The 544-nt window shown below is 44.5% G+C and overlaps 1 protein-coding gene across 1 annotated transcript in view; it reads left to right on the forward strand.

Moving 5' to 3' along the window:
- LOC116851376 overlaps positions 1-544 on the forward strand; it is a 21369-nt gene that overhangs the window by 20674 nt on the left and 151 nt on the right. The gene's annotated exons all lie outside the window — the stretch shown is intronic.

Below are 544 nucleotides of genomic sequence, written 5' to 3' on the forward strand. Positions count from 1 at the left end.
CACACACGCATAACTCCCTCTCGGTGCACTGCTCTCTACCAGCCCTGGCTATTGTCGGTGAATGCAGGCAGGCCTAAAACAAAAGAGAGCATAACTTTTTTGTGTCTGAGCGGTCACAGAAGACGATACAGCTGCGGTGTTCTTGTGACACCATATTACTGCTAGTGTACCGGGTAGCGTTAACCGCTCTTAGTCACATTACTCTTGCTTGCTAAGACTGAGCTCTGACAGTTTCGGTAGCATCTCACGAGCGCTCCGGAGCTTAATTAATCACAGCGAATTGCGAAGTACCGCGTGAAGGCCTCCTGATTGACAAATCGGTCGAGACCCGATCGAGACTTCGACAGATCCATTGCAACCAGGATCTTATTATATATAATCTTGAGAGACCAGAGACATCATCACTGCTTATTTCCATACCTTACCACCTTAATCGTTCTTACTGAGATTTTCCAATTAAAATCAAGTCAAGTACAGCGTAGAATATTTTATTTAATATATTAAATGCCGAAGATATGCGGCAAGAGGTATAGAGAGCGACTAT

Source organism: Odontomachus brunneus, unplaced genomic scaffold, assembly GCF_010583005.1.
Source record: "Odontomachus brunneus isolate Ranch 3 - 2012 unplaced genomic scaffold, Obru_v1 Obru_scaffold_174, whole genome shotgun sequence".
Taxonomy (NCBI): Eukaryota; Metazoa; Arthropoda; class Insecta; order Hymenoptera; family Formicidae; genus Odontomachus; species Odontomachus brunneus.